We start from the raw sequence: 7,601 nt of genomic DNA, 5'->3' as shown, positions 1-7,601 counted from the left end.
TAATTTCACATCATCCCTTCCTTGACGGTTCTTGACCGTCATGGATCTGCATCAGGCCCGCCTAAGCCCAATCCTCTGTGACGGCAACAATCCGTCATGGACCAACGCCACGTAGGATTTTCGATGATGACATGTCTACCTACATGGATACTATTTTTCGTCACAAAAATCGTCATCAATTTGGGCACAATTTAAATTTGGTCGAGCCCATTAGCACATTCATTTCTGCCTCTTTAACCCATATATTTCTGCCTAATTTTGACCACGAATGTTTTTGGCATAATGCGTCTCACTAATCCAAATGCCAATTTCTACCCAAGAGGTAGTATTTGCAATGTGTCAGAACATTACACAGTTGATTCAGTTTGCAGCCATCCGTATGTAAATACAACATAGCAGTTTACAAAATCCTTCTATGAAGTGATAACTTACAACATAGATGGACAATATATCAGACAACAAGGTTAGGAACCGGTACAACCCATTTTACATCAACATAACATATAAGCTATTAAGGCTGTTATTCATGTTTTCCTGTCAGTCCTCCTGTGGCAACTATCATGTCATGGCTGATTGTGATGGCAGCACTAAGTAGCTCGCTACCTAATCTTCCCTGTCATATTTACAAGAACCTTATTAGATATTTGTAGATATCAATAGATCATAGAAATAAGAGAATTACAACAAACATAAAAATGAACTAAATGTTGTCCAAAATTCTTAAATCTTATAGTGCCTACAAACGAGAATAACATTGCATCTACTATAAAATGAGAGTCAACATGAAGTTGCTTAAAATTAATCCAAAGAAAAGCCTGTCAAATGGAAGTCAAATGACAAAGAAACAAAACATACATCACAAAACTCAAGTACTATAGTAGTAGTAGTTGAGGCCATATAAACATGCCAACAAAATGGCATCACTAACAAATAATATCCTCGCCGTGATGTGTAAACTTGTCAACACGTGAACATTTGAATTTTACGCCAACCAGGTCAACGAGCAGCGGCATAAAACTCAATGTTATTTATGCTGCAAGTACATCTCAAAGGGCTGACAAATAATAAACAATACTTGCTGCCCACTTGACAGACATAGTACTATTATTATAACAGGAAACAAAAATGAAATTAAATGAATCATTATATATGTATACAGGGTGACAACGGTAGGAACAAGGCTTGCGCATGTGTGAGAGATGATTCATCATCACTGCATGTATATTAATAGTGCAAGCATGTATATGCATCAGCAGCAAAACAACATATGCCAAGAAGTGTATTGTTTTTAATGTCATACTGCATGCATAATAAACAATATTATAGTGCAGCCACCTAGTGCTATACATATTTAGTTTCCTAGCAGCAAGGATGCCAGGAAGCACATGGTATACAGATTAAAAAGTTGATATACCTTCTTAAGACTGTTATATATTAGATTCAAAGCAGCAAGAACAATCAAGTATTTTTCCATATCCTGCACAAGATAAGGTGATGTGAATGCACCTGCAAGCACAAAATTCAGACTATGCGCTACCATAAACCGTATTCAAACATATATGCTAAATTTTTTGAGAAGTCTGTTCGATGTTAGATTCACACTATCATTTACCAAAACTGAGACAAATAATAGTAGTATCAATTTTTTCTTAATAATCTCTATTTCCATTACTTGCTTGGATCCTAGTTTTTTGTGCGTCTATAAAAACAAATCTCTTTAGCCAATAACAAACCTAAGTTATTTTTCAAAATGTAGTGATTTTTATAATTGCCTTTTCAAGCATGGTCCATATTTTCCCATAACTAGAATATCCTTAAGCTATTAATTTCCAAATTTATGCAAGATGCAAACAGTTCACCAATAAACCTTTGATATATTGTATATTTAAATATCACAAAACAAAGTCCTAGCTGATTGCAAAGCAATGCTGCAAAACTAAAACATATTAGAGAGAACACACTACACATGGTATACCGAATAGAATAACTGTGAGAGGCAAGTTCCAACTCCATTGCCCAGAATATCTAGTTGATATTGATCTGGCTGTCCAAAATCCTCTGAAGGCAGAAGTACGACTACGAAAATACATGTTAGCTCTTAACACGTAAAAGAGAGAGTTAGTGGGATCAATGATTTTCTGAATTGTGGCCAAACCTCATATAGAACATGAAACAAACATGTTCTACTTGACCCCAGAGATAATTAGAATTCCGGTTCAATACATCCTAGTTATGCTTAATGACATCAACTAGATTCTTGTTACTTAAATTAACTATGCTGACCCATGTACTACAGCGATAATAGGAGTAATCGTGGCTATAAGATATCTTGATCAACAGATGTATGTATCATTCAAAAATATTGGAATGAAGTATCAAGTGGTCGGAGCATACCATTATTACCTTGCTAGTGAACACGCATTATTTAAGGCATTTGCTTAATTGGCCTTTAGTTTCAGGCCAACAACATCATTCAGAGTGCACTTATGAAACAGGGTTGTTCAGATTCACGACTTGCTGACCTGGCTCAACTTGGACGCTTCCATCAACTGCGGCATATTTGTTGGTTCACACCAGCAGCCAACAATCGACATCACCGTCATACATTCACTTCTCTGCTATACCTATCAAATCAAACACTAAAAAAATAGTGAGTGAAACAGGCTACGCTGTGCATATTAACCAAGATAATTACCACAGCTGAACAAGTGAAATATATGAACCCAGAAAATTAGGCATATTAACCCAGAAAATTATGAAATACAAAATACTTCCTTCAATTTCCCTCACTGTCCAGGACACAATAGAACAAACTAGAGGTGCAATAGCTAATGCAAGAAAAAACAGAATTCCTACTTGCTAAATTACTCCATTCTTCAGGCCCATGCAAGCTAGTAGTCTACATGAAACAATGTATGGTTCAGCCACGGGCTCACAATAGAGGAGATAGGCAGAGGTACAAGTGCTTAACTATAAAGAATCTATAAAGCCTCAATTAGCCCCCACAAAACTTCTCATTTCAAGCCATTTGGACTGCCTCTTTATTTAGCTTGACACCAAAACTATTACTGCACAAGGTAAACATATATGTTCAATGCTTGCAAGAACAAGAACTTGTTCAAATATATAGGGATGAACACGCTCAGTCAGTCAAAGCACATCCTACGAAGAAAAGAAGGGCTGGAGGAGAGGAAAAGGGTTTTGAGGTGTTCCCCTGAGCAAGGGAGGGCCTCCAGTGGTCCAAATGCATTGAGGAGGTTGCCATATGATGCTCCACCGCACCGGAGACGCATGAGAGGAGGTTGGGGTCGCTGTTGTGCAGCCCAGTGCGGGCGAGCGCACCGAAGAAGGCTCCATCCAGGAGGAGGAGAGGGCGCAAGGGGGCGCGGTGTGCGCCGGAGCAGAGCCGCCGGAGACGTAGTGTAATAGCATCCCTAGTTAACAATTTTACTCGGTCAATTGATTGAGTGAGATTAATAAATTACTTTTATTCCACAAGCAAGAAAAATGCAAGGAACCAACAGTACCGTCTCATGGGCATTTAATTATTAAACTAGTAGATGCTTAGCTAACTAGCAGATCTCACAACCTATTGCCTGCACGGTGAAAAAAGAAAATTAAATAGCCAGCAGTGCAAGTCTATCATTGGCTGTAACTTGCCAGTATCATGAAACGAAGTGGGAACATTGTCTGCATCAGGTTCAATCCAAGAAAATATGAGAGCCAATGGAGAACTATCCTAGAGCAGAGCAACAATCACTTGGAAAGAAAAGAAAAACAGAGCAAGAGGATTGACCTGCTTGTTCTCTGGGGAACCATGGTGGGTGGAGCGGACGACCTCGCTGTCCATCTCGTCCAGCTCGCCGGGCTCGAGCGTGGGGTCCGGGTCATCGCCGTCCATGGAACTGGATAGGCGGAGAGCTCCTATTGATCTGAATCAAAGCAAAAAAAAAGATTGGGGATGGGAAAGAGAAGGAAGGAATGAAAGAGAGAGGAGATGAGGGGAGTAGGGAGGGACCTTGTGCGGGGCGTCTTCGTCACCGGCGAGGTCGAGCTTGGGCGTCCCGCAGGTCACGGTCGTCATGCTCCTCGTCCGGCACTTGCTGCTCCGAATCTCCAGATGGCGAGGCAGCTGTGCGGCCTGGGCGACGGAGGAGGGAAGCCCCTGCCATAGATCCATGTCCCTGGTCTTTGGTGGCGAGCAACAGAGGCGCGCCGCAGCGGCTAGGGTTGGCCGCCACTTCCATCGGGCCGCTGCAGCCGCCGTTGCTATGGATCTCGGGTCGCCGTCGTCGGTTGGAGGCGGGGAGATTGGGGCAGAGGATGGGGACAAGGAGAGGCGTGGCGGAGGAGGACGGGGACGAGGAGAGGCGTGGCGGCGGAGGATGGGGACGAGGAGAGGCAAGGCATGGCAGCGGCGCCGGATGAAGAAAGAGATTGGGGATGGAATTGTGTTAGGGTTAGCTTTTATATGGGAAAAACTGTCACCAGAAATCCTTCATGCATTAACAAGTTTCTTTTAGTGCTGGTAAACTCGCTTATTCCCCAAGCGCCGTAATTGATGGCGCGGTTGGGTTACCCACAACCATTTTGATGAGAATCCCGTGATAAGGGGACACGATCTCTGCTTCGACAAGACGTGCCAAGAAAACCGCCTCGCAATATGTGCAGTAGCTGGTTAAGAAAAACGGTTCGAATAATGACCGGGCCATGGTGTGATATCACGTTATCAGCAGATTAGACTTGTGGAAATATTATTCTCTCTACGGTGGTATGTGGAATTTGTTTTGCAGAGCCGGACACTACCCTTGTGGTCAAAATCTTCTATGAGTATTCGGAGGAAGAACCCGCCTTGCAATGCCGAAGACAATCTGCGCGCCGGACTCATCGTCATTGAAGCCTGGTTCAGGGGCTACTGTGGGAGTCCTGGATTAGGTGGTCCTCGGGCAGCCGGACTATATGCTTTGGCCGGACTGTTGGACTATGAAGATATGAGATTGAAGACTCTGGACCCGTGTCCGGATGGGACTCTCCTTGGCGTGGAAGGCAAGCTTGGCAATACGGATATGTAGGTCTCCTCCCTTGTAACCGACTCTGTGTAACCCTAGCCCCCTCCGGTGTCTATATAAACCGGAGGGTTTAGTCCGTAGGACAACAACAATCATACCATAGGCTAGCTTCTAGGGTTTAGCCTCTACGATCTCGTGGTAGATCAACTCTTGTAATACTCATATCATCAAGATCAATCAAGCAGGAAGTAGGGTATTACCTCCATCGAGAGGGCCCGAACCTGGGTAAACATCGTGTCCCCCGCCTCCTGTTACCATCCGCCTTAGACGCACAGTTCGGGACCCCCTACCCGAGATCCGCCGGTTTTGACACCGACAACGAGCCTGGCTGTTTTTTAGGATCAACATGAGCAAAGGTCTGGCTAGTACGCCGTTGGGTCCTACCATTCGAGAATACGAAAGGAATCTTTTAAATTGCCGAACGAATCTATGTGTATTACAATGCCCGTATTTTCCTTGCAAATAGTAATCTCAACATGGTAATTGATTTATGACGAGTTCTTGAATTAGAGTGAGTTTGTTATATAGTCATCTCAACGTGGATCTCACATTTCATGGTATCCCTAGTAAGATTTTCATTGCAAATTCAAATTTAAAAGATGAACGGTATGGCGGTGAGAAAACTTTGTATGTATCAAGCATATGACCACACACACACACATACACACGCACGCGCGAACACAACAACAATCCAATAAGTATAGTGCATCTATTTTTCCAAACCATGCATGTATGACACGAATTCAAAAATACTCCTTATGTTCCTAAATATTAGTCTTTTAGAGATTTCAACAAGTGACTACATAAGGAGCAAAATGAGTGAATCTACACTCTAAAATATGTCTATATACATCTGTATGTGGCAGTCCATTTGAAATCTCTAAAAAGACTAATATTCAGGAACGAAGGGAGTAAAATGTAAGGCATGCATGGTCCTCAATTCAATATTTAAAATGAACAGGAAACTGAAACATGAATAATAAGTCTAGCACTACAGTACATGCAAATGTTGTGTTTAGGCGGAGCTATGTAGATTGTCGGGGGTTAACCCCTCAACCTTAGATAAAATTGTGAAGCTATGTTTAGGATTGTTTAGATTATATTTGTCCCCACCCTCCCAAACACCGTTTGGTTCTGCACCCCCCTCCTCCCCGGGAGAATATCATGTGCCCCCACACCTTAGATGCTATATGCTGATACGAGTTGCTTGGAGCTTGTAAATCTGAGATATAGCAGCTCACAGGATGTCTTAATATTTTTACAGGAGACCTTAATGAGTTTGAGAATTGCACACGATTTGTACAAAAACTACTCAGATGCCCTTGGATCCCATATCCAACGACCTCGAAGCTCGTATCACCGTAGCATCTAAGATGAGGGAGGACATCATATTCTCCTGTATGTAAGAATAGCATGTGCTACCACACCTTAGATGCTTTGGTGATACAAGCTCTTCGGAGCCGTTGGATTTGTGACCCAACAACTCCTCGGTGGTTTGAATGTTTTTTTGCAGAAAATCCCCCCAAAGAGTTCGGCCACTGCTTACAAGCACAAAGACTGCTCCCAAGCCATTGGATCTCAGTTCCAACGATGTAAAAACTCGTATCACCATAGCATCTAAGCTGCGGGGTGGATGTGATATTCTATGCCATTGTCATTTTTGTTCGTAAACTTGCAAAATATGTGTAACTCGTGTCGTTACTTTTCTAACCGCGCAAAGTGTTTGTTCAAAAAAACCATCCTACACTGAAATATCAGAACAACACACGGGGGTCCCACTTGTCATTGATCAAATTTGGACCTAAAACTAACAAATCTGAAAGACGAGATTCGAACTAGCAACCTGGACTACAAAGCGTAAGTCGATAGCCTGAAACAACAACGGTTGTTGGCTTTGTCCCATAACTTGATTTTATACACTATTACGTTGAGTAGAGTAGAGGGAGTGGCTCGTCAACACGTGCATGACCGTTGACTCACTTACTAGTGGGTCCCAGGTCTGTGATCTCTCTCTCCTCTCCTTTAGACGCATGGGCACACACGAAGAGCGGCGCTAGCTTGCCGTGGTGTTATTATAACTAAAAAATCTTGGAAACTAGAAGAACCGCCTAGAACAAGAGATGTTGTGGCTGGTCGAGACAGAGCTAACCACACCTATCCTCTGTGCCACGTTAGCATGATGAAGCTGGGTGGCTGGTGGGGTGTTTTCGACCAACTGGCTGGGTCTCGAGGTCGAACCATAGGTACTACGTCTGATATAGTATATTTTTACACGCACATTTTTCCTCCGTGCCGAGATGTGGCACAGCCTACCGCGCGGTTTCGAGGTCCTCCCACGTGGTGCACGCATATATTCTTCTTTGCCAAGACGTGGGACGCTCTACCGCGCGTTTTCTGGGTCCTCCACGATCGTAGAGCCGAAGCAAGTAAATGAGTCGCCAAATCACGAAAGACCACCTTTCCCGCCTAGTGCATAAGTGAAGCACGGTGGCTAGCTAGTTGGGCTAGTGCGACTGATTAGCTAGGCCACCA

The 7,601-nt window shown here is 43.2% G+C and overlaps 1 long non-coding RNA gene across 7 annotated transcripts; it reads right to left on the bottom strand.

The window, feature by feature from the left end:
- Nucleotides 1-359: 359 nt before the first annotated feature.
- Nucleotides 360-4,449, bottom strand: LOC141023283 (uncharacterized). 7 transcript variants are annotated; one of them, XR_012184073.1, is made up of 5 exons: nucleotides 4,019-4,449; nucleotides 3,797-3,932; nucleotides 3,528-3,596; nucleotides 1,415-3,434; nucleotides 360-613 (listed from the first exon to the last, which is right to left on the bottom strand). It is a non-coding gene; the product is annotated as an uncharacterized lncRNA (long non-coding RNA). The 7 variants fall into 7 exon arrangements; XR_012184075.1 differs by lacking the exon at nucleotides 3,528-3,596 and having other exon boundaries at nucleotides 1,415-2,624; nucleotides 2,857-3,434; XR_012184076.1 differs by lacking the exon at nucleotides 3,528-3,596 and having other exon boundaries at nucleotides 1,415-2,639; nucleotides 2,972-3,434.
- Between the last annotated feature and the right edge of the window lie 3,152 nt (nucleotides 4,450-7,601).

The sequence above is a fragment of the Aegilops tauschii genome, chromosome 5 (genome assembly GCF_002575655.3).
Source record: "Aegilops tauschii subsp. strangulata cultivar AL8/78 chromosome 5, Aet v6.0, whole genome shotgun sequence".
NCBI lineage: Eukaryota > Viridiplantae > Streptophyta > Magnoliopsida > Poales > Poaceae > Aegilops > Aegilops tauschii.
The sequence above is the reverse complement of the archived record's forward strand: the minus strand, read 5'-3'. Positions and strand labels throughout refer to the sequence as shown.